The sequence below is a fragment of the Dipteris shenzhenensis genome, chromosome 26 (assembly GCF_047967505.1).
Source record: "Dipteris shenzhenensis isolate YYH24624 ecotype China chromosome 26, Dip_SZ_1.0, whole genome shotgun sequence".
In the NCBI taxonomy this organism is placed as follows: Eukaryota; Viridiplantae; Streptophyta; class Polypodiopsida; order Gleicheniales; family Dipteridaceae; genus Dipteris; species Dipteris shenzhenensis.
The window spans coordinates 13,140,731-13,166,405 of record NC_141621.1 but is presented as its reverse complement, the minus strand read 5'-3'; the positions used below and the strand labels follow the sequence as shown (position 1 = coordinate 13,166,405).

At 39.5% G+C, this 25,675-nt stretch overlaps 1 pseudogene; it reads right to left on the bottom strand.

Annotated features, from left to right (window-relative positions):
- Positions 1-23,950: 23,950 nt before the first annotated feature.
- LOC147884695 (histone H2AX pseudogene) lies at positions 23,951-24,516 on the bottom strand (annotated as a pseudogene).
- Between the last annotated feature and the right edge of the window lie 1,159 nt (positions 24,517-25,675).

Here is a 25,675-nt window from a genome sequence, read left to right as displayed (position 1 = left end):
GTTGCAATGTTCATTGAAAAATCAATTGAAAATGATCGAGGAATGGTTGAAGAAAAATTGGAAAGGTAGGTTTCCAAACCAAAGGCAGTGCAAGTGGATTCATTCCTAAATCCACCAATACACATAGGTCAAAGTATGTAAAATCATGAGATGCACTAAATAGTGATGCAAGTAATTTGCCAATGTGTTTAACAAAATCAGCTATCAAAGATATGTGGTCAATGGAAGGTTGAAAAGCAAGAAAAAAGGGAAAAAATAAAAAAAATTACCTTTTAAAATCCAAAAGAATCACATAATGCAAGGTTAACAAGCAACTAAAAAGGAAGAAAAGAAGGAAGGAGATAAAAAAGGTCCATTGAATGTACAATCAGATGACAACCCCAAACCAAACCCAACAAAAATAGACTACCAAAATGCAGATCAAATCCAATAAATAGAACCAAAAGTTTCTAACACACATCCATCCAATAGGGCAACACTAGGGTGTGGTATCGAAGAACATTTGTCCCACCCAAGCTTGTTGAGTACAACACTTTCACATAAATGTGATGTGAAAAGTATTCTCTATGATAAGCCTCAAACATGGATGCCAGCCATGGAAGAGGAATTACATTATGACCATACACCAGAGGATTCCCGAAGAACAAATACGAAGGTACAATAATCAAAGGCACTCTTTTATCAAAATCATGAAAGGCTAGGCGTTCAAAAATGGAGAACAAAAAGGAACAAACCCACCACAAAATTTGCAACAATTCAAGGATGTTTTCCAATTATGCACAGCTAATGGATGGATCCCAAGATTCTTAGCAACAATAGATGGAATGGCTTAAACAATAACTACAATAGGAGTAGGATCAAAAGAACAAACTTAATTCATGCCATGTGGAACAAAACCTTGAGATAGAAGATTTAAGATACAAGCTCATTAAAATCAAACAAATGCTAGGAAGAAACACCAAGCTATATCATGATCTACCCATTTTTTAGAATAAAATAATATTCAACAATATCAAGATGATAAAAAGCCTCTCAAGCCAAGATCCACTCAACAATAAAGGTGAATGAGGATTTCAAAGAAAATCTCTTAGTCAAATTGTAAACCAATAAATGTCAACATTGACATACCAAAGAGAAAGGCAATGGTCATTACTCAACAACAAGTGTTCCACTCAATATAATTAGATACAATCCAAACAACTAAAGAAATACCTAGAAGGTGTGTATTGCTTTGTACCCAATCAACATCACTATTGGATAGAAGACTTAGTTTGGCATGGATGCCCAAAGGATACATCAAGAAAACCAAGAACCAACCTGTTCTCGTAGAACTTGCAAATGTTTATAGACCATGCAATATGCTAAAAGAAATACGGGTACCTCGATGATAATATGCAGATCCTAAAAAGAGACTTTGACTCTGTGTCCCAAAAATGGAACACACCAAGCATGAAGTCATCACTTACAAATGTTCCTTTAAAAAAAGCTACACCCTATCCCATTCACCAATGGAATACTTTTGACATATGATAGTAGTCATCAAGTTGTAGAGATCCAAAGTAAAAAAGTTACAAAGACACATGCATTAGTAGAGACACATGAATCAACACACATAAATTTGTAGATGCATGGAGCATAATCCAACCATCATTATACAAATTAATGGGATTTCCACTTTTGACAAATGGATGTTCAGATAGGAACTCAATTCTAAAACTCCATTTGAGGAGTGAACCACAAATAGCAACATGGTTTTATAAATAGGGTACCGATGACTAAAATTGTAGATAAGATTCTCTTAAATTTGTAATTATGTAAGTTTGCACACCTAGACATATAGGTTAGCTCCACAAACACACACATACAAGTATTTCCAATTTTGGCATGATAGATGTGCGAATAAAGATAAGGTAGCTCCACAAACATGCAAACATGTTTTTCCAATTTAAACACTATAGCAGACGCATGAATAAAGCCCCATTGAATAGGCAAGGGCACAAATATGTCACTCAATCTCAAATCAAGGCATAGTTCTCAAAAGTCCTTAGTTGAATAGATGTTCATATTGAATATCTAATTTAGGCAGGATGAGACACCTAGCAAGCCCCAAGTGTGCACTTTTACAGTCTGTAGTTGCAAATAGGAAGCTATTAAGAGCACAACATTTTCATCAATATAAGAAGTATGTATGCTCAATTCAAAGCTATTCACATTGTTAGTATCACAAATTCACCCATGGACTCCAAAGGTGCACATGCAAATTCTAAGCCTCATCATTTACAATCTCATCTTTGTCTCTCTTACAAGCAAGACTCTTGACAAACAATGAATCAAATGGCAAGATCCTAGAAACCCTACATTCTATACAAATATAAGTAATAGAATTGTTCTTGTGAGCCAAAATTAATGTCAAACAAGATAATCAAACACAAGAACTACCAACATGAAAATCTACATGGTGGTAAAAGAGAAAGAAGATGGCATGCCAACCATTATCACTAGGAAACATATGGTATAATGGTATTTAATAATCTCAACATCAAGTGAAATCATCAACGTACAACTCATTTTTGTGAAATCCATAAGAAATGAGGAGCTCTGGAAGCACTTAGCAACAACAAGTCAAGAAGTACTTCTACAACAATAATCACATAAAAGAGAATTTATATCAACTATGAACCAATCCCACCTTGACAAATGCAAAACTCTATGAAAAGAACATAGTTAAAAACTTTCCATTCAAAGAATCAGATGCCCAAGGATGCGTAATCAAATTGATCTAGGAACAAGAAGCAAAAACACAGTAAAGAGAAGCCAATATGAGATCATTATGTGTGTGGAATAGGGGCACAACTCTACATAGAATAACTTGAGGTTAAAAATAGATTTGATGGATCTAATAGGATATCGATATCCAAGACACTCTATAAAAAAGATCTGAACATACTTGAAAAGAATAGTCTAGAGAGAAAAATATTAAAATTAGAGACAGAAATACTAAAATCCGACAATTTGAGAGTCCCCTACAATTGTGTAAAGACTATTAGAGATCGCTTACAATTTGTGCAGATACTATTGGAAGTCCCCAAGGAATGTGTAAAGACTATTGAGAAGACTCCTAGACTTTGTGTAGAGACTATGCCATACGGTCAAGAACTTGTAAAAATATCTCTCAATGGAAAGCATCTTGGACTCTTTTAAGTTTCAATGTTTAGTTCACTTTTGTCTTGATGTGCTTGATCCTTAAACAATATCCACATGTGATAGCAATCTCTAATTTGCAATCTTCCAACCTCCTCCTCCCTCTTTCTTTTCCTTCTCCCTCCTTCACCTCCTTCCTTCTCTTCCTCTCTCCTTCTCCTCCTCCCTTCTCCTCCTCCTCTTCCTCCCTTCTCCTCCTTCTCCTCCACCCTCTTGCTCCTACCACCTTCTCTTCACCCTTTTTCACTCTTACTCAACCATTAACCCCATGAATCCATAAAGGAGACTAGCTTGCCACTCCTTACCTTGCGATTATTTGTCAACCCTAAACTCATCATAAAGCTTGCAACACTCAACCTTAAATCCCTAGTTAGATTTCTCAACCTTATCCTCCTTCTCTAAACTTTGAAAACCTTTCCTAAATCCTTTAATCCTAATGGAGGTGAGAACATCAATGAAACCTTGTGGTCAACACTTCTTTCCTACCTAATCTCGTACAAGAACCAATTTTCCACAATTTAGCCTACACCTCTCATTAGAATATGCTACAATTGTGTAATGCCTATGGTGCATTGAGCAACAACATAAGCATAGGTGGAAAAACCATATGAATAGGAAATGAGATAAAAAGGCACATAGATACCATCTCCATATTCCCATATATCATGAAAGACAAGGATTAATTCCATTCTACATTTCCAAGGACCATAATTTTGAGCTGTCTAGCTTTGTTGAAGACTATCTAGCTTTGTTGAAGACTAAAGTTTGATCTTGCTTTTAGTTGATATGATTTGGGTCTCAAAAAACTAGATATTAAAAATAGGTCAAAAGGTAATGTTTTCAATAATACTTTCAATATATATATATATATATATATATTATCTCAAGGATGCTATTCTTAATTTTTTGTAGCTATTGGTGAAGATAGAACTAAATTTTGATCAAAATAATCAAGTTATGACAAAAAATGTATTCAAAATTGGCACTAGACTGTGGCAAAATAATGATGCACAATTATGGTCAAAAGTGCTCAGAATTGATGCCAAAGGAGTAGTTTCTGTGTGCAAAACCAAGATCCAAAAATGGTGCGACGGATCCAAATCAAATAGATATTGACGAAGACATGATGCACTGAAGAGATGCTTTAGAGAGATAGGCTTTCCATGGGTACCACTTTGCCACTTCAGCCAAAAGGTATCCATGATTAGGCACTCATTTTCATCTATACAATTTGGAATTTATGGAGTTTGCTCTCCACACTAATTCAAAGGGTTAAAAATTAGATTAGCTATCCACTACACAATGCATGAAATAAAGCAAAAAATTTGGTGTACAAGGTGCAATGTGGATGAAAATGATGATGTGGCATTCATGTGCACATGCAAAGTGTGTGCTAGTGAAGGGGTGTGCTTATGAAGCACTGAAGAGATGCTTTAGAGAAAGGCTTTCCATGGGTACCACCTCACCACTTCAACCAAAAGGTATCCATGACTAGGCACTCATTCTCATCTATACAATTTGGAATTTATGGAGTTTGTTCTCCACACTAATTTAGAGCGTTAAAAATTAGATTAGCTATCCACTACACAATGCATGAAATAAAGCAAAAAATTTGGTGTACAAGGTGCAATGTGGATGAAAATGATGATGTGGCATTCATGTGCACATGCAAAGTGTGTGCTAGTGAAGGGGTGTGCTCATGAAGCACTGAAGAGATGCTTTAGAGAAAGGCTTTCCATGGGTACCACCTCGCCACTTCAACCAAAAGACATCCATGACTAGGCACTCATTTTCATCTATAAATTGGAATTTATGGAGTTTGTTCTCCATACTAATTCATAGGGTTAAAATTTAGATTAGCTATCCACTACACAATGCATGAAATAAAGCAAAAAAATTGGTGTACAAGGTGCAATGTGCATGAAAATGATGATCTGGCATTCATGTGCACATGCAAAGTGTGTGCTAGTGAAGGGGTGTGCTTATGAAGCGCTATGATGATGTGGCATTCTCTTGTGATGGTGTAGAGGTGCTAATTGGGCTATTGAAGTGGACTGACAATGCTACCACATTTTAATAATGATGTGGCTTGCTTATTGGATGTTGATGTGGCTAATGATGATGACCTCATAACATGGCCTAATGACATGGACGATCTACCACATGTTAATTATGATCATGTGGCTTTCTCCATTTGTTGTGGTGCCATGTGTTTGCTTGGTGAGTGCACCCTTATCTTACACTTGGTAGAACTTGATTAGGGATTGCTAGGTGCTTGATATACCATTTGGCAAAAGTTGATGGAGACTTCTGTTGCCTGATTTACCATGTGTTCTCCTTAATTATGGTTGTGGATTAAGACATCGCTTAGAGCTGCATGTTTGATGTGGAAATATGAGTGGCTCTTCTTGATGCAAGAGGGGAAATTAGGTAGGTGCAAAGAGCAATGATGCAAGCTAGCGCCAAGAAAGGGCTCTAGAGGATAACTCATGGAAGAGCTCAAGACTTGGGATTGCAATACATAGTTTGGGCCTCTGAATACTAAAGAGAAGATTTATGGAATGGACTGGACTTTGGATTGAAGTAGAGGTTAGGATGCAAGGCAGTGTACTTTCAAAGATGGATAATACCTTGCTATTATTGAGGTCTCTACTTAGAGTAGTCCATGACTTGTTGTGGCAGACTCTAATGGCACCACCATGCACAATTGGCTTCTTGGAGCTCGGGCATGAACAATATGAATATATTGATGCTATGAGGCTCAAGTCTTCTTAGGTCAAGAGAGGCTTGGCGATGCATGCTTGGGCTCTCCTCTAGTTAAAGAACTTAAAACAATGCTTTGGAACAAAAGTTGATACTAGCACGGCTGCAACACGGACATTGAAAGCTTGAAGAATTTAATGTAGATTCCACTAAGTTTGAGAAAATACAATGATGCGAAAACCTTCATGATCCTCTTATCTCAAAAACTCATACAAACGGTCTCTATCACAAATAAGTCAGAGAACCCTTTCAAAAAGAACTCACATTCTATCTCTCTCACACTCAAGGATGGTTAAAAATCCCTAAAACACACACAAATGTTCACATATTGACTCAAGCTCTAGATGTCAAATCTATTAGCTTTATAAATAAAATTGAAGATAAATAGAAGCTCGATACACTCCATAATCACAATGTCTTAGCAAAAGGCATTAGAAAGTTCTAATACCATAAAAAATAATGGGGGAAGAGAGAGAGAGAGAGAGAGAGAGAGAGAGAGAGAGAGAGAGAGAGAGAGAGAGAGAGAGAGAGAACATACCACAAATGACTAACAATACACTTGATTAGTTGTAAACAATGAATATATACAAACCCTAGACGGTTAGGTTAGTATTTCTAAACCTTTTCCTTTTTAGCCCTCTATAGGTTGGTGCTTGTCCACAATTATAAACATGATGATAAGATGGATCCTCAACACTAGTGGTCCATCATTACATCACCATCTCAAATTGTAAAATTTGTCAATGGTGTATTCAGATTGAGACATGTGACCACGTCTTGTCCTCATAGATGGACGTTAGTGCAGTCCATTTATCAAATGAATTGGTAAAATGCATCCCTTAGTCAAACATTGTAGTATATAGCTTTGGCATTCAACTCACCATAGGCATTATTTTTTAGTTGTGGCATTTTATGTTAGACCAAACACTTTCCATTAACAAGTGCCCATAACTTCCATCCTATGAAGATATTTTTTATCCAAGATTTCCAAAAGTGGAAGTTATTCCCATCAAACCCTAGATTGTCCAACATGCAAAATTATGCCATAGATGTCACCTTGGTGATGACTTGAGCACTTGGATTGCAAAACAATGTCTTGTGCGCACTTGATAGGAACTCTAAGCACTAATGTCACTATCCGCCAAGTTTCTCAAAAATGTTAATCTAGCACGCACATATAGAAAAAGATGAGCTCTCCAAATAGTTTAGAAATCTATAGATTTTTAGATTATGTCCTTTGAAACCATTTAGACTTTGGCAAAATGCTCCAAGGACTTGTGGTCCAAAAATGAAAACCAATCCTTTTGTCAAATGGGGATTTGAACTCAATACATGCTCTAAGGACTCTTGGTCCAAAAGAAAACCAATCCTTTTTACTTTTGCAAAATGCTAGGTCTCTTGGTCCAAAAGAAGACCAATCCTTTTGTTAAATGGGGATTCAAGCTAAAAACTTCTGATACATGAGGCTATGACAATTACCTCCAAGCCACAAAAACTCATGTGGGATAAAGGGAAAGAAGGAAGTTTTTGATAAGGTAATAAATGCCTTCCTTCGAAAAAGGGGTTTCCGTATTTTGAATTAGGCATTTTTTTATTGAAAAAAAACTCTGTGTCTAGCTACCCATTGCTCTTCATCATCTTCCCTTTTAAGTGCCAAATTTGAACCTCCATCTTCTAAGCTCCTCTCCTTCTTCTCATGCAATATTCTCGTCTCTTCATCATCTTCCCTTGCAAGTGCCATTTTGAATCTTCAGCTTCTAGGCTTCTCTCTTTCTTGTCATGCAATCTTCTCCTCCTCCTCTTTGCCTTTGTTGAAGCATCTCCTCCTTCATTGTAGCCCTCTACTAAGCTCCTAGTCTTCCTTGTCTTTATGAGTTCTACTACTGGTCTTCCACAATTCATTACTATTGAACTTATTGTCCGTCACATTGCATGACCCAAACTTCTCTTCAATCTTCTTCTTGAAGCTCTTCTTCCTTTTATTACTTGGCCGAGCCTTTCTCTTTCATGAAGGTTTTGATTACAGTTTCCCGTGACTCCTTTAGAGCCTTGTGCATGCAGCTATGACTCTTCTTAGCTTCCCTACAAGCTTCTATACATGCAAATATCAAACACTTGGTTGTTGTTTCTTTGAAAAATATCTCTTCTCCACACCTCTACCAAATTCTTTTGATCTCATCCTAAGGGCTAGCTTTGTTGCATTTGTTGCTTAGAAACTCGCTATTAGGTCGACCCTAGGTTGAGTTGCCTCCACCAAACTTGAAGCTCTACTGAGCTTTTCTAATGTAGGCCTTCTTGTTCTATAGTTCTCTACAGTACTAACACTCTACCCCATGTATACAACATATATATACACATATGTCCCACCATATGTGCATGGATAATGACCATCCCAATGACCCATAATTCTTTTACAAAATAAAATTAATTATATTTTCTTTAGAAATTTAATCCTTTGCATGACTAAATTACTCGAAGTTACTTTTACTTCTTTTAAATAATCACATAAGTATTTTGAGTTCCAAAAGTTCACTATCCAACAAGAGTGTGTTGGATGTTAACTATATCTATGTTACGGACTTTGGTAATTGATTTTGCAAATGAACTCCATAACTGATAGGAACTATAGAACACGGAGGAAAATGAAACATGGTAATGCTCTCGATGTGAAGATAGTGGGAGAGAAGGAAGGAGTCTCACTTGTGGCTTTCTCACATACACAATGGGGGATTACACACAAAGGTGGAGGCTGAAAACAGTTTTCCTCTTCTTAGTTATGAAAGCCAAAAGAACTCTAGTACAAAGAAATAGAAGAACCCTATATGTGGGTCTCAAACCAAACTCAGCTAACTAAGGTGGCATACTAACTGAGCCACAAACTAGAGTACATAAGGATAGTTGTCATCTAGCTATTATTCATTGGTGGTGTACCAACCACATTTGCAACTAACAAGTCGGTGACATAAATGCACAACCACTACCTTGGCATATCACGAGTGGAGCTCAATATCTCAACACTCCCCCTCAAGCTCAATCCCAATTCCTACATGCCAAGTAGGTCTCTGAACTTGCGCAGCTTCTCTGCACCAATTGCCTTCGTGAATATGTCAGCTACTTGATCCTCTGTGCTGACATAAACTAGATCAATAAGACCTAGTAAAACCTTCTCCCACACATAGTGATACTGCACCTCAATGTGCTTTGTTCTAGCATGATAGACTGGGTTGTTTGCCAAGTATATACTGCTCATATTGTCACAATAAATGACAACTGGCCCATCATCTGTAGAGTGATGCATATCATAAAGTAGCTTATGCAACTAAGCTACTTCACATGCAGCCATTGCTACACCCTTGTACTCAGCCTCTGTGCTTGACAAGGCAACTATAGGCTGTTTCTTGCTGCTCCAAGTGACTGCAGCACTCCCAAAAGAGAACACATATCCACTGGTAGATCGTCTATCAGAAATACTACCAGCCCAATCAACATCACTGTATCCATGCGACTGTATTTGAACCCCAATCTCATAAAATAGTCCATACTGCAATGTGGACTTCACATACTTGAGTATGCATCTAGCCGCATCCAAATGCAGTTTCCTTGGAGCCTGCATAAACTGATTTACCAATCCAATAACATAGCTCAAATTTGGCCTGGTAATAGTCATATAAATCAAACTTCCTACTATGCATCTATACATAGTAGGGTCTTCCAGAAGCTCACTTGCATCTGGGCTCAGTTTCACATTCTGCTCCAAAGGAACTGAAATAGGATTACAGCCTGTCATCCCATATTTGGACAGCATGTCCAATCCATACTACCTCTGCAAGAGCCGTATCCCACTTGGTGATCTAATCACCTCAATGCCCAAGAAATAACGCAGCTCTCCCAAATCCTTCATCTTAAACTTTTGCTTCAATAGCATTTTCACATGAAGGATATCTTCATCACTATCACCTGTGATGATCAAATCATCGACATAAATGACAAGCAGCATAATACCTTTCTCTGTTCTTCTCACATAAAGTGAGAAATCTGCCTTGGAAATCTGAAAGCCAATAGTGACAAGATACTATCCTATCTTGTCAGACCATGCTCTAGGTGCTTACTTCAAGCCATACAAGGCTTTCTTCAACCTGCAAACAAACTCAGGATGAATAGCATGAACATAACCTGGTGGTTGCTCCGTAAAGACCTCTTCTTGCAAATCACCATGCAAGAAGGCATTCTTTACATCCATATGATGTAAAAACCATCCGTTTGATGTAGCCATAGCAATGACTGCTCTTATGGTTGCCATCCTTGCAACCGGACTGAATGTTTCTTCATAATCAATGCCATATGTCTGTGCATACCCCTTGACAACTAATCTTGCCTTGTATCTATTCACAGAACCATCTGCATTGTGCTTCACCTTATAAACCCACTTACAACCAATTGCATTCTTGTCTTTAGGCAAAGGCACCAATTCCCATGTAGCATTTTCTTCCAAGGCATCCATTTCTTCATCCATGGCTTTCTCCCATTTTTCTTTTCCCATGGCTTGCTCAAAAGAAGTGGGTTCTAGTTCATGTATCACTTTGACCATATAGGCATAGTGAATGGCTATAAATCCATCATATTTCAGCCTATCCACAGGATACCTAGCTCTGGTAGACCTGCGCAAAATAGGCTCACTTCCAGGTGCTCTCAAAACATCCCTGGTCTTCCTTACTCCAGGTGTAACAATAGAAGGAATACCCAACTCATCATTGATGCTTTGTTCTGAGCCATTGGATTCACCATCGACATAAGAGTGACCTGCATTCACATCAAACATGGACTGATCTACCTTCTCTTTTCCTTTTCATGATACCTGCATACCACCATCTGCATTGCTTTGAGGAGATTCTCTTGATCTCAATCTGCCTGTCCATGGCGAAGTATGTGAACCACTGCTAGAGGACACTGCAGGTCCACTAATATTTTGTGATTGCTGCTATGAATTCTGTGTAGCATTACCATTTTGTGCATCTACATCATCAATCACATTTATTGGTTTATACTAGCTGCTCATCTCATCAAAAACAACATCTTTGCTCACTATAAACTTACGAGTAGAAGGGTTATAGCATCTATACCCTTTCTGCTACAAAGAATAACCAATAAAGATGCACTTCTTAGCTTTTGGATCCAACTTGGACCTCAACTCATCTGGCACATGAACATAGGCAATGCAACCAAAAATTTTCAAATGAGAAATATCTAGTTTCCTACCAGTATACATCTCCTCTGGCATCATGCCATGTATTGCTGCAGTGAGAGTCCTGTTCATTATGTAAACTGTTGTAGCAACTGCTTTAGCCCAATAATAATCTGGTGGGTCTTTTTCATTTAGCATGGCCCGAGATACCTCTCCAATATGCCTGTTTTTCCTTTCTGCAAGTCCATTTTGCTGTGGGGTATGACTGCATGAATATTGCTACTTTATGCCATGCTCCTGCAGGAACCTTGCAAACTCATTTGAGAGGTACTCTCCCCCTCCATCTGACCTTAGGCATTTTATTTACAGGCCTGTTTCTTTTTTAACCATAGCTTTAAAAGCTTTGAAATGCCCAAACACTTCACTTTCTTTTTCATAAAATACGCCCAAACTTTTCTGCTGTAGTCATCAATAAAAGTGACAAAATAATGACAGCCTCTAATAGATGCAACTTTAGTAGTCCATACATTAGAGTGGATTAATTCCAATGGCTTCTTACTCTCTTGAACATGTCTAGGAAGCCTATTTTCCAATTGACAGGCTTCACATACCTTATGCATTTCTACAACCTTGAATTTAGGCAATCCTGCAAAATATTTTGGGCCTGCATTGATTTAAGTTGCTATACACTAACATGACCAATGCGTTTATGCTAGATATCAATATCTGCAACTACACCGGTCCCATGTGCAAACATTGCTGCACTCAATTCAGGCATGTTTGCATCCAACGTGAACATATTGCCCTTCTTCTTTCCTTTTGCTATCAAGCGATCGTTATTTTTCATATCCTCAACAAAGCATCCATGAGGATTAAATCTGACCTGCAAGCCCTGCCCAACCATTTGACCAACAGAAACCAGGTTCTTGGTGATATTCGGGACATGAAATACATTAGACAGGTATTTCTTTTTCCCATCCTGCATAGACAAAGGAATTTCACCAATCTGTACAATAGGATGTGTAGTATCATCACCAGTCTCCACAAATCTTGGTTTTTCCATTTTCCTTGCATCCTGCATCCATTCTGCATGACCTGTCATGGGGTTTGATGCACTTGAGTCAACATACCACACATCATTGCTTTCTTCTACACTTGTCATAGAATTGGTCATGTGTTGCACCATAAACAAATGCTCATTTCTATCATCACCCTATCTACTAGAGGATGCATCATTGCCTTACTACAATTTTCCATTCATAACGTCATTCTGCTTTTTGTAGCAGTCTTTAGCCATATGACCCATTTTACCACAATAGTAGCCTTCAACATTGCTGTTTGCATTTTGGCCTCTCTGCCATCCACCACGACCTCTTTGGCTCCCCCTGCCTCTAGAGTTACCACGTCCTCCTCCATAGGACTGGTTTTCTTGAGTTTGCTGCATATTCTGATTTCTACCACGGCCTCTAGATTGGCCTCCTCTAACTCTGCCTCTACCTCTTCTAGCATTTGAGTAGAAGACAGGTTCTTTTGAAGTTCCTCTTGAAGAAGATGCACCACCATCTCTCTGCTCTTCAGAAATTAGAAGAGCAAACAACTCCTCAAAATCAAGAAATTTTTCACGGACGGCAATGGATGTCTGAAACTATGCATAATCCTTTCCTAGACCATTCAAGGTCACATAAACTAAATCATCATCTTCCACTGGCGACCCAATGGAAGCAAGTGCATCTGCAATTTTCTTCACCTTCATGTGGTAGTCATTGATGCTCATATTTTCTCTCTGCACATTGTGCAACTCCTGCTTGAGCTGCATTTTCCTGGCTTGCGTATTTGTGCTGTACATTTTTGTCAAAGTATCCCATGCCTCCTTTGGTGTACTTGCATCCTGAATATGCATAATCATAGAATCTGAAATACTGATAGACAGCCAGTACATAACTTTTCTCGCTCTCTCATGCCATCCTTTAAATGCATGCATTTCCTGTTGATTGGGAACATTAGGAAGAACTGGTTCTTCTGCATTTCCTGTAATGAACTCCCAAAGCCTTTTCCCATAAGGAAATTCGTCATTCTAAACTTCCATGCTTAAAAATTGTTCTTGTCAAGCTTTTCAGTGACAATCTATGAAAGAGAATTAGATGCCATTACAGAACACTGCAAAATATTCTGTCATTGCAAAAAACACAACTTCTGCCTCACAAGGGCAAATTTGCAAAACTGACAAAAGTGGTATTTGACCACACAGTCACTTCTTAGTGACGATTTTGCATCAACAGGCAATAAGGATGATTCTGTAACTCCCAATATCTTTGCGCACAGGCATATGATGCAATTTCTACAGCAACTTTTCACTGACCTGCAGAGCAGTGGTCACAACAAAACCAGGGCCTTTTTCTCAGTGCTTGCGGAGAACTTCCGCCTTCAAAATGGGCCCTGAAATGGCCTCGAATCAGAAAAATAAAGTCACCAAGTGCTGCGTCCCCTTCCCGTAGCATATACTACCCTCTCGCCACACCGCGAAGGGCGTCTCAATTTGAGACAATGCACTCTTGCACTTTCTGGCTGTGCTACCTGCAAAGATTTGCTCCCAAACTCGAAAAAGGAAGCAACACTGGTCCTCTTACCAGGACACCGTGAACTTGGTTTGCTTTCTTGAGCTCCTTACCATGAACCAGGCTTTGATACCATGTGAAGATAGTGGGAGAGAAGGAAGGAGTCTCACTTGCGGCTTTCTCACATACACAATGGGGGAATACACACAAAGATGGAGGCTAAAAACAGTTTTCCTCTTCTTAGTTGTGAAAGCCAAAAGAACTCTAGTACAAAGAAATAGAAGAACCCTATATGTGGGTCTCAAACCAAACTCAGCTAACTAAGGTGGCATACTAACTGAGCCACAAACTAGAGTACATAAGGACAGCTGTCATCCAGCTATTATTCATGGGTGGTGTACCAACCGCATCTGCAGCTAACAAGTCAGTGACATAAATGCACAATGGTCACCCTAGCATATCACGAGTGGAGCTCGATATCTCAACACTCGAACCATAATACTTCAAGTTTAGGTGTTTGTTATTTATAGATTTGCTTATATGAGACTATGATAAAAGACTTAGGTAAAATGATCCATGGAGCTGCAATAGACACAAGAGGGTTTTTTATGAGAATCTATTGAGGACACTATGGCTAATTTAGCTTGGGTGATTTCAATAGGTAAAGACAATGCTAGAATTTTGATGTGTAACTCTATTGTCAGCCATATTTGTATTCGAGGAGGTATAACTTTTCAAATTATAAATGAAAAAAAGCTTTATAGTGTTGGTGAAGATTTTGTAAAAATCACCACATCTGGTGATCAAGGCTTCAAGATCAAGGTTCATGCATGCCTCTAAAAGTAAGTAACTTGAGGCTTCTTAACAAAAGGCATGATTTGGTTCCTTTTTTCTCCATCATAAGGGAGATGGTGCTCTTGACATTTTATTATGTTGCAAAAAGGGGGTTTTTGCCATTACTTACCCTTAGCAAATGCAACATTATAGCCAACAAGGAAAAAATGCTTAGATCACCATATTTGGTATTTGCTCTTTCGATTGAAGTTAAAACTAAGATAACCTTCTTCTAACCATAGGGCATGACTAAAAAATATTTAATGCAATTTCTCTAGTGGATCCACAAAGAATGCATCTTGTGTCAATGGAGAAAAAGGGCTTATCAATTTGTCATGCAAAAGAGCCAATGAGCCATTGAAGAATTTGGCTACTCTACATCATCATGAACCTTAATTTCCAAATGAGGATAGAATCTACCCTGATAAATCAATCATAGATTGTTGTTGGTATCTCATTTGATTATACCCCATTGAGTCTTTCCTAAGATGGGATAAATCATTGGCCCAGCCAACGTTGGATGCAATGTTAATCATCCAATGCTCTATCTCCTCCAAATCAATAAATAAAACATTTCTACCATTTGCAAAATTGCAAGTTAAGAATATAACCTAGGGCTTCCACTTTTTGAAGCTCTTATTTCTTGATTGATTTGATCATGATTTCGATGATAATAAGGAGTTGTTCTAGCAAGCACCTATTTGAATAACTTGTGTAGCTTGCCATGAATGCCCATGCCCTTCCTCCATTCGTGATTACGATTGCTGCTCCATCAAGTGATCGTGTTGACCAATGTGTCCCCTAAACAAAGCAAGAAATTTGAGATCGAAGTGCAATAAAAAATGGTCACCAAACTTCTATAGGTCTTTATTCAACATAAACAAGGGTCACAAGACTTCTATAGTTCTTTATTCAACAAAAACAAGGGGGCCTATATTGCTTGAGAACAAAGGATTTGGCTAAGATTTTATAAGATTTGCTTAACCTTATAAATAGTCTCAAATATTTGGTAGGAATTATATTGATCCGAGTTTAGTATCCAAAAAGAGTTTTGCTTTCAAGCCAGGCATCGAGGATCTCAATACAATCTTTACTAGTAATTGACCAAAATTGCTTTTAAAAAACCACATGCAAACCATCCGAGCTGAGGACTTTATCGTCAAGCATAGCATATGAAGCTTCTTTTGATTCTTCTTTCAAGAGGGCTTTATCCATAAGCATTCTATCACGCATGAAAATTTTACTTAGAACATCATCCCAAAGGGGCATCACTACACACTTGCAAATTAAAATCCACATTCGCTTCAATCCAAAAAAGTCTTGCAACTAATCCACAAAAAACAACATAACTTGTCACTAAGTAAGCCCCTCAGTAATCGCCCATCTTGACTTAAGTTATGCCATTACATATTAAATAGGCTTTTTCTTATGTGCTAGAAAGAAATCTTGGAATAGGCAATCTCACAACTAAAGCCACTTTAATCAAGATCTAAACATGCTTCTCTCATTCCCAAATTTGCTAAAGTAAGTAAGCACCTGAGTAATCGTAGTAAATAGGATTTTTCTTAAGTGCTAGAAAGAAATATTTGAATAGGCAATCTCACAACCAAATCCACTTTAATCCACTTTAATCAAGACCTAAACGTGTTATTCTCCTTTTCGAATTCGCTAAAGCTAAATTGGTTTGTGAGTAATGGATTAGTTGATCTTGCACACACTCTAATAGAGCAAGTCTCACATAACTATATCATTTATGCCCTCTCTTTGGTTCTTATCTTTCTACCTATTACCCTCACACAAAAAATAAATTAACAAGGATGGTTTTACACATGGTAGCTTACAGAAGAAGTGCTTATGAAATGTTGCCACGTGCCACCCTTGAAGAGCCCTCAAACTCTTGAACTATCACTAGCTCTTCGATTACCACCCTTGGACTCTTGGACTTTTAAGGACTCATAAACTACCACAAGCTCTTAGACTCTTAGACTATCATGGGGTGTGATGACTACCATCCTTGGACTCTTAGACTACCACGGGCGCTTCGACTACCACCCTTCCCTTGGGCTTTTAGACTATCACATGCTCTTGGACTACCACCCCTAGACTCTTGGATTACCACTCTTTGGACTCTTGGACTACCAACGGCCCAACGTATACACATGTATATGCATATACAACACACATATCCACACATGTATACATGCACACAAAAACACACATGCATGCTCACATGTACACATACATACACATACAAGTTAGGAAAAATCAAAGCTCATTTTGGGGCCCTATAAGAATTTCATGATTTTCTAATTTTCTTGGCTAAAAATTAAAGAGTTCTAGAGTGAGAAGCACAAATTTATATGGTCGAGCATTTACTTGGAGATATAAATTTCGAACAAGATGAACTGACATTTTGAAGTTCGCACTCGAGTATTTTTTAGTGTGTCATGTTATGGCCAAGGGCCCAAATAGTTTTCAACTATTTTGGTGTGGAGTTTGGTGGTTTGGCATCACCATTGTGTTTGGAGTAGGCAAAAACCCCCCCAAAATGACTTTTGAATCACTAAATTTGGCCTCTTGGAGGGGTCAAAATAGCCAAAATAGGTGCCTGACAAAAGTGTGCTTAAGAAAGCGATTTGGGCACTTGACCTAGGGCCAAGTGCCCAAATTTCTTAAGCATATTTCTATGAGGCACTTGTTTTGGCTATTTTGACCTCTTCAGGAAGACATTTATGACACACTAAAAAACGCTCGAGTGCGAACTTCAATATGTCAGTTTATCTATTTCGAGATTTGGTGTAGCATTTATGACACACTAGAAAACAAGAGCGAGAACTTAAAATGTCAGTGTGTCGAGCATCTCTAGAGAGTAAAGTATATTTTTTTGAAAAAAGAAAAGCATTTCCAAAGTAACGTTGGCCTCTCTCCCATTGGAGGATATCTATTTTTTGTCTAACCTAAAAAGCCCCAAAATGAGCTCCATCTTTTCCTAATGCATACACACTCACACCACACATACACATTCACATATGCACGTGTACATATAGTTATGGGATGTTGTTAACTACACGAGTTGGCAACGTCATTCGATGGTGGATATTGGCAAGTCCATAGAGCTAGCATTGTGCCTTAGAGCTACAAATAGGCCCAAGATGATTATAATAAATGAATGATGAAAGAGAGTGGTATAAAGGAAATAGGGTTCGCCCTCCCTTCAAAGGTGGCATGTATTAAAGCCCAAATAGTTGACTTTGGTCTTTAGTTGTTGGATTCACAAGTTTGGAATACAAGATCCCTCTTCTCTTCCAAGAGTGTTTTTGGGTGTTCTCTTGTTTTCTTTGTAGTGCCTTTGAGTTTGCCACTCTATACCCCTTCATTCCCCTCTTCTGCTTCCCTTTCCCCCCCTCTTTTCCCCTCTCCCCTTTCCCTCCTTCTCTCGTGCAAACACATTGCAACAATCCAGGAGCTGCTTGAGGGACAAATTAAAACAAACTTTTTATTTATGCATATTTTGGCCTTTTTGGCACTAGAAATAAGGCCAGAAGGCCCCAAAACCTTTATAAACATGGGTAGCTTTTGGTGATTTCTCAAAACCCCCTCTGGAGAAGAAGTTCATACGTTTCTAGCCAAAGCAGCCCCCACACCGGGGTTGGGATATCTAGGATTGCATATGAGATTTAAAATAAATAAATAAATGAGTGAATGAATGAATAAATAAATAAATAAATAAGTAAATATATATACACATATACTCTCTAAATCCATTGCAATTAAAACAAAACTTTTTATTTATGCATATTTTGGCCTTTTTGGCACTAAAAATAAGCCTAGAAGGCCGCAAAACCTTTATAAACATGGGTAGATTTTGGTGATTTCTCAAAACCCCCTCTGGAGAAGAAGTTCATACATTTCTAGCCAAAGCAGCCTGCACCAATGCGCTTCTTCTTCAGAGAGGGTTTTGAAACATCATTGAAAGGTACCCACGTTTACAGTCGTTTCTAGGGTTTTTGGCCCTTTTGAGCTCATTTCAAGTACCAAAAAGGACAAATTATACATAAATAAAAAGTTTTGTTTTTATTGCAAGGGATCTAGAGTAAAAGCTTTTTTTTAGTGGAATAATTTTTGCAGATCATTGCTAAAGATTTTGTACCTACAATGTCAAACCAAAATGTATAGTAGAGCTTTCTTTTAGTGGAAGAGATTTTGCATAATGTTGTGCAAGTGATTTCGTATGTAGGATGCACTATCAATATCAAATGTATCTTTCCTTGTACACAATGTAAAGTAAGCACCTTTCAATGCTTTTGGGTGAATACTTTTAACTTGGAGCTTTCTTCCACTGTTAAACATGTGCTTGTCCATGCTCTAGCAATACATGGGAATATTTTTTATCTTTTATTAGTTATCATGAAACAAATTTAGATACAAAATTTTCATTGCCCAATTGCTCAATTTAGACTTTGGCTCATTCCCGGTCGCTCGTGAAATGGACATCCTTGATTAGGTGGTTTAGCATCCCCCTATCACAAAAATCCATGAACAGAAACTTCAAAATCATCAAAAACCACTTAGCTGGATTAGGAGTTCTATCTCCCAAGGTCGGTGCTATAGTCCTATCCCCCCGGGTTGGTGTTGTAGTGCTATCGCCCCACCAATGCTATAGCTCTATCCCCCCAATTCGATGCTATAGCTCCCTATCCCCTGAGACTAACACGTGTTAGCCACCTAACCCACCTACCAAATTTATTATCTAACATGAGGGTTGACCCGGTGCTATAGCCGGTTGTCCCTCCGTTCGATGCTATAGCTGTATCCCTCCGTCCGATGCTATAGTTGTATCCCTCCGTCTGGTGCTATAGCCGTATCCCTTCATCCAATGTTGTAGCCCCTTGACCCTCCTCCTGAGGGGTTAGCTCTTTTTATTTAAAAAAAGAAAAAAGCAAGGATATAAGTGTACTATATCACCTGAAAATAGGGACCCATACTATCAATAAATGATGAAATTTGCATGCACATTGTAATGAAATAAACCCCATTTTGCCGCCCCTTGACCCCATGTTGAGGTGGACTCAACCTCGAATTGAGGCCTCAACAACACCAACGAACACATGATCTTGAGATTAGGAATGGTCCTACAAGCTCACCCTGAGCTTGAAGACAATGCCTCATATACAATCTTGTTGACCTCCATATCTACCTTGGCATCCTCAGGGTCAACAAGCTCAAAAGTTCTTTTTCACTCCTTACAAGAACCACCGCTAGGTGAATTATCCAACTTGGAAGAGTCCATGAGTTAGGACGGAGACATGGGTGAACCTTCTAATGTTAGAACCTCAGTTGCTCTAAACTCCATCCCCAATGATCTCCACTCTTCTACCCCATCTACAACAGCAGCTAGATTAAGGGAAACTTTTTTCAATATCATGGGAAGGTTTGGATTGATAGACCTCTGTCTGGCACTATAGCCATATCCCTCTGTCCAATGTTGTAGCCCCTTAACCCTCCTCTGGAGGGGTTAGCTCTTTTATTTTAAAAAAGAAAAAAGCAAGGATATAAGTGTACTATATCACATGAAAATAAGGACCCATACTATCAATAAATGATGAAATTTGCATGCACATTGCAATGAAATAAACCCCATTTTGTCGCCCCTTGACCCCACGTTGAGGTGGACACAACCTAGAATTGAGGCCTCAATAGCACCAATGAACACATGATCTTGAGATTAGGAATAGTCCTGAGCTTGAAGACAATGTCTCATATACAATCTTGTTGACCTCCATATCTAGCTTGGCATCCTCAAGGTCAACAAGCTCAAAAGTCCTTTTTCACTCCTTGCAAGAACCACCGCTAGGTGAATTATCCAACTTGGAAGAGTCCATGAGTCAGGACGGAGACATGGGTGAACCTTCTAATGTTAGAACCTCAGTCGCTCTAAACTCCATCCCCAATGATCTCCACTCTTCTACCCCATCTACAGCAACAGCTAGATTAAGGGAAACCTTTTTCAATAGGGCAATAATAGAGCCTCAAATTCCAACCCAACCATCGATATCACAAGCAATACTCAAGGAACTAAGTCCCACAATACCTACTCGCAATCAATCCCCATCGTACCAATTCTTTGATGATAGGCAATCCTATAGGGATGGATTTGAACCCAAATTCTCACAAGGGTCCCAAATGCTAGAACAAAGGGAGCAAAGGAGTAACCTCGAAGGCCCGCAATTAAGACCCTCCACCTTAGAAGCCCCTATGATTCCTCCTTGTTAACAAAACATGAGAGATGTTCCCTAACCAACTGTCCCTTACAAGCCTATGCCTACAAGAAGCATAACACTCCCTAGAGGACCTCTAGTTTAACCTGTTAGGCCCAACCTAACCCAGGTCACAATGCAAGGGCCTAGTGGTCCTAGATCCTCCCATCCCAATCTTGTGCCATCAAATCCATGGAACCCTTTATCAAGGCCACTAATGTTGTATAGGACAGGGGCCACCATTCCACAACCTCCTCCTGTATTGCAAACGGTCTTTACAAACAAAGCTATGAGAATCCTAGTGCAAGCGCTAGGAAGGGGGGCTGCAACGCTACATCCAACTTTTCCAAGAAGGGATACCAACCCCTCAAGGAGCAAGCTAGTCACCAAGTTTGTAAGAGGAGACCCAATGTCCCATGTTGAGAGATTTGAGCAAATGTGTGAGACCTTTGGTGATCTGGGATCTTGGCAAGGTCAATGCGTTTGGCTTGAGTCTTGATGGCTAAGCTAGACAATGGTTTCAGAGCCTTAAACCCTGAGGAGAAAATAAATTAGGACACATTACGTAAATCTTTGATTGTGGGGTTTGCCCCCAATGATCCCAAGTGGAGCCCGAGTAAACAGATTTATGAGATGAAGCAGCAGGAGACAGAGTCCTTAAGAGACTATATCACCAATATTAAACATTTGAACTCATAATGTGAACACCACGAGAGGATGAGTGATGCGTAGGTTCAATCACGCTTCCTCATAGGGCTAAGGGATGCTGAGCTGCATGATCATTTCTTTGCTATGAATCCCACCTCATTCGAGCTATGCAACAAGACGACGATATGCCTAGGGGATAATGTGATGGAGAAGCCTCAAAAGGATAAATCCTCAGATTCCTTTAAGATGTCCCAAACAATACAGGATTCAACCTCAAAAGCACCTTAGAAGCAACTAAGAATGCAAGCATGATGCCCAAGGTGCTAAACATGGATGAGTTCACCACCAATCTATTAAACAAGTTAAGCCAACAATGAAAGATATAAGCATCAAAAGAGGCTCCTAGTAATCCCCATCTATTTCCACGAAGAGATAATATATGGTGTGGGGTATGCAATGGAAATCATCCCACTAAGGAGTGTCCTCGTCTTAGGGCAAGGATGGCACTCTACTATGCCCATTGTGTTTAGCCTAATTTTTATCCACAAAGGTAATGCCTATTGCAACATTGCTCTAAGGGAATTCAACCATTTAAAGTGACCTTTACAATTGAATGAATGGGCAAATAGTAACACCCCAATCCACTAGTGAGAATGTTGAATCTCCCAAGACCTTCCAAGGGTTCCAATTAACAAATTGGGCCAATACTTTGATAGTGATGACACTAACACATCTCTTTCTATGTTACCCAACTCCTTCCATGATTAAAAAGCTACGGCAATCTTAAACAACAAAGTAGATGTTAGCATTATCACAAAACAATGCTGGAAAATTTTAAAAAGACCCAACCAAGTGGGTACTTCCTTGATAGTTAAATTAGCAAATGAAGGCACAACTCATCCCATAGGTATACTCAAGGCAAATGGAGGCACAACTCATCCCATAGGGATACTTGAAGATATTAAAATCAAAACCTATCATCTCATATATCAGGTATGTCTTGTTATAATGGATTTCTAAAACAACCCTTGGGTATGAGGCTATACTAGGGAGACGTTTCTTGCATATGGTAGGATTAGTCCACAATTGACCCTCCAACAACATTTATCAAGTTAGTAAATCTAACATTTTGCAAAGAGTCAACTTCTTGAGATGACAACCCTAGCTCAACAATACAAGTCCCTATATTTATTGTCACAAAGATACAAGTCTGAGACTAACAAACTCTAATTAGCTCACATCACCATCTATTACATGTACAACAAGGAGGGAGATCAAGATGGAAACAGTATAGGACAGGACTGCTGCATAATTTCCAATGGCAGGTAGCTCAAACAGATCAGTACACATGAACATGAATTGAGGATGGCACACCTCAGGCCACTCCTGCATTCTTTACTTTAAAAACGATGAGGTATGCCTCCTATCTTCTTGCATTTCAGGCACTGCGATGGTTTGACTCAAGTACCATCTCCATCTCTAAGAGAGAGAGAGAGAGAGAGAGAGAGAGAGAGAGAGAGAGATGTGTCTTTGAGTGGGCACTTGATCCTTGGGTCTCTGCTTTTAAGTCTCACTTGTGCATCTAACATCCGGCAGATTGTAAAATAATGATATAACACACATACCACGATTTTGGAAATCAAAATCTTCAGTTTTTGTATCAAAATAACAAATCCAGGATATCCATATATTAACAAATGGCAAGTCAAAATAAAAAAATGGGTACAGTGGAGAGGCAATGAGTATTTGATCTATTTCTCCCTGTGCATGTTTCCTAGAGTCAATATCATCAAACAACAAAACCTGTAATACATATCCTTGCAATCAATCTTCCTTAATTCAGCTTCATTCATTAAAATTTAGGTACACTGGAGTCACAAAGCAGCGTTTTGAAGCAAGAAAGGATTAAAGACAAGCAATTTCAGCAATGCAATGAAAGTAGATGTGCGTTCAGGATTAACTGGGAGTAAAAGCAGCAGTCCAGAGGTACGATTGCAGACCAAAGACTTTCAATTAAAAGAGAGATGGCTGATTCTGTCAATAAAGCAGATTTATTACAAAGACAAGAGTCTTCATTAATAGAGAAACAAACTACCGTAGTAAATTCTGTGGATAGAAATGAAGATGTATCCCTAAGCCATAAATCAATAACTCCAGATTATCAACGGAATACAAGGGGAAAGAATTTACGACAAAGAAAGGCCTTTCCCCAACAACTGACCACACTTCTGCTTGAAAGCACGACATAGGTCCTACCACTTTCTGTAGGTTTGGAAACTCAAGGTATTCAGCCTGCAAAGCATACATGTTCCTATCCACAAGGATACCACATTGCTAGAAGCAGACCTTCAACAGAAGACTAACCATATCGCATAGAAAGTTGACCTATCGTGCTATTTTCCTGCACTGTCGTAATCCTGATCGTTTAACTGAATCTCGTATGTGGAAATTTCCAGAGGAAACCCTTACGGAACCCTAACAGTCGAAAACGGGCGTAACAACTCAGCAAATCCAAAAATGGCCTACTAAGCATCTAATTCACGAGTCCAATAGTTTTCCACAAATGGTGGTGTTAAGAAACACCTTGAAGCCTGAAGTAGAACAACCTAAGCTGCAGATTCCACAGTCTTGGCAGAGGATCCCGACTTCTTGGGAAGCAAAACCGTATGGATGTTGGGCAAGACGCCTCCGTTGGCAATGGTCACCTGCCCGAGCAGCTTGCTGAGCTCCTCATCGTTGCGGACAGCGAGCTGGATATGGCGAGGGACGATACGATTCTTCTTGTTGTCACGAGCGGCGTTGCCAGCGAGCTCGAGGACCTCGGCGGCGAGGTATTCGAGGACAGCGGCGAGGTAGACGGGGGCACCGGCACCGACGCGCTGGGCATATTTGCCATTTTTGAGGAAGCGAGCGATACGACCGACGGGGAATTGGAGGCCAGCTTTGGAGCTACGGGAGACAGATTTGGAGCCGGAGGATTTACCACGACCGGAGGCAGCCATTGGAGGTAAGGATGAGAGGAAATGGAGATGGAGATGGTAAAGCAGACGGAGGTTATGGCTATGGCGATTCAAAGCTTTTTCTGAGGATAAAGGCGATGAAGACGATGACTTGAATATATATAGGACTTCTTTGAATTTCTGCCACCAATCAAATCCTTCCGCACGGATCTTCATTCCTCACCGTCCGATCCCCTCCCCCCATCTAACGGCTCCCATTCCCCCCCCCCCTTAGAGGGCATTCCCAGCAGCCAGTTTCTATCTTGGGTAACGGCTCCCTCTCCCCCCCACCTTCACAGTCGTCGGCATTCGGAGTGATTTCATACGCCCGTTCCAAGAAGTCTTCTCGACTCGTCACCTTTTTCTCAGCTCATGTCATGGGGGCAACTCTGAACTGTTTGAGACACGTCAGCTACTACTGCCGCCCACCATCGCCCGCTCGTTTTCTGGTTGTTCTGTGGGACTTGATCGAACGGCCACCATGATTGGTCCTCCGAGCATCGACGACTTTGACGGCAGCCAAAAAATAGGTTGCTAGGCTGGAGAAATTCACCGCCGCTAACATCACAAAGCTCGTCGAAGTTTAGCCTCAACAGTAGGATGTCCGCCTTTTCTATCCTCACTCAACCAATGGTGAAGGTAGTTTGCGCCAAAACATTGCTTGGGAGCAACAATCGCAAAAGAAGACAAAGGTGATACGATGGACTACCTCACTATTTCAACACCTTGATTTCCTCTCGTACCTTGACCCCATGAGGGCTGTGCCTTGTGGCCTGATGTTAAAAATGTCTTCTTCTTCTCTTCTCTTAGAATGCATTCAAGGCAAAGAATAGCCATTCTCCATGAATTCCACTTTCTTCATTGACTATGGAGAAGCTCTCGTTAACATAAAGTTACGCATGAAAATAGCAAGGGAGAGAATTTCAAAGAGATTGGAGCCAATTTGTTGCTTTGATTTTGCTACAAAGCAACCTAAAACTTAGGACACTAATTGAATTGGAGATCCATGTCAAAGATGCATAGACATTCCCATGAGCAACTCACATACATTCACCCTTTTATTTCTTTGCATCACGGGAATGTGCTCTCAAAGGACATTCATGCGTAGCCTACAAGGATTGTGGAGCAATTTTAGGCTGGCAAACAAGAGGAAACTTGAGAACAATGCTAGCCAAAATGCTCTCAAAGTTTTTGCAGTCTCATATGGGAATGTCAGCTAACCTCACAAGTTTTCAT